The sequence below is a fragment of the Mastomys coucha genome, unplaced genomic scaffold (genome assembly GCF_008632895.1).
Source record: "Mastomys coucha isolate ucsf_1 unplaced genomic scaffold, UCSF_Mcou_1 pScaffold5, whole genome shotgun sequence".
NCBI classification, from domain to species: Eukaryota; Metazoa; Chordata; class Mammalia; order Rodentia; family Muridae; genus Mastomys; species Mastomys coucha.
Window position 1 is genome coordinate 65,766,182 of NW_022196911.1, and position 1,916 is coordinate 65,768,097.

Below are 1,916 nucleotides of genomic sequence, written 5' to 3' on the forward strand. Positions count from 1 at the left end.
GGGGGGGGGGGGCGTTTCAAGACAGGGTTTCGCTGTATAGCCCTGGCTGTCCTGGAGGGCTTTGAGGTCTTATGCTCATGCTCCTACCTACCCTCCTGCTGGCTACCTGTAGGAGCCAGTCTCCTAGCTACTTTTGGATCAAGATGTAGAACTTTCAGCTCCTTCTCAGCACCACGTCTCCCTGCAGGCTGCCATGCTTCTCGCCATGATGATAATGAGCTGAACCTCTAAAACTATAAGCCAGAGTCAATTAAATGTTTTCCTTTGTAAGAGGTGTCTTAGTCACGGTGTCCCTTCACAGCAGTGGACCCTAACTAAGACAGAGAAGAAAAGGAGAGCAGGTAGAAACAATGGATAGTGATTGACATTGGAAGAAAGCAAAGCACAGAGAGAAGACAGATAAGGAAGGATAGAAGAGGGTGCGGTCGGCCACAGCCAAGACAGTGAAAGTACAGAACACGGATAGCTCAAAGGGTAAAGGAGAAAGACAATTTGTGTTGGCACTTGAGGTACTAGTGGGACATTCTGGGGAAGGCTATGACCAATGATGTCCAAGATCAACAACTCCTATAACTAGAAGAATAGATGAGAGCACTTGGGCAGCCCCAGGAATGGCCTCCAAGCCACAAGTGCTGGCGGGAAATGTGGCTTAGTAGTGGAGACCTTGCCTAACATGTCAAGGTCTTGGATCGGATTTCTAACAGTGAAAAAAAAGAAAAAAAAAAAAAAGCAGACTTCACATGGAAGGGCAAAATATAAGAAGAATGTTGAGAGGAAGGGGAGCCCGGAAGGCTGTGGAGCCAAGGGGCTGGGTGGGAAACTGGAAAATCAAGAGAGGCTAGAAACCTGCTCTCTGAGAGACCAGGTGGGATGGACGGAAAGACAGCCTCTGTTCTTGGCAGCACACTGACATTCTCTAGAGTGGTGGTGACCGGCTGTAGGCTAGGTAGAGGGAGAGTGGGTGAGAGGCATCCTCAGGTACTCTGACTTTCTCTGCCCTTCACTTCCTTCCAGTATCTATGTGTTGTTCATGACCTGTCTTGTCTACTTCTTCCTACAGAAATACAGACACAACTACCAGGAAAATGTGCTTATTTTAAAATACTTCTTTCTTTCCTTCCTTCTTTCTTTTCTCTCTTTCTCTCTTTCCTTCTCTTTCTTTCTTTCTCTCTCTACTTTCCTTCCTTTCTTCTTTCTTTCTTTCTCTTTTTTTCTTTCTTTTCTTCTTTTCTTCCTTCTTCCCTTCCTTCCCTCCCTCCTTTGTTCCTTCCTTTCTTTCTTTCCTCCCTCCTTTCTTTCTTCCTTCCTTCCTTTCTTCCTTTCTTTCTTTCTCTGTGTAGCCTTGGCTGTCCTGGAACTTGCTGTAGACCAGGCTGACCACAAAGTCACAGAGATCTGCCTATCTCTGCTTCCCAAGAGATGGGATTAAAGGCATTCTTGTCACCACTTCCTAGCATTACTTGTGTGTATGTATTGGGGAGGGTGTTGTTTTTTGTTTGTTTGTTTGTTTGTTTTGAGACAGGGTCTCTCTGTTTTGTAGCTGTGTCTGTCCCGGAACTCCCTGTGCAGACCAGGGTAGTCTCAACCTCACAGAAATCCACCTGCCTCTGTCTTCCCAGGGCTGGGACTAAAGGCGTGCACCACCCTTCCCAGACTTCCTTCATTCATTTATTTGCTTGTTTGTTTGCTTATTATGAGATAGGGTCTCTCCAGCTCCCAGCCTAGAGTTGCTAGATCGACCAGGTTGACTTCAAATTCTCAATCCTTCTGTCTTAGTCTCCAGATTACTAGAACTGTAGCCATGAGCTACCGCATCCAGTTTTTGTTGTTTGTTTACTGTTGCTGTTTGTTTGTTTGTTTTTGTTTTGGGTTTTTGTTTGTTTGTTTTGGGGTTTTTTGGGGGTTTTGGGGTTTTT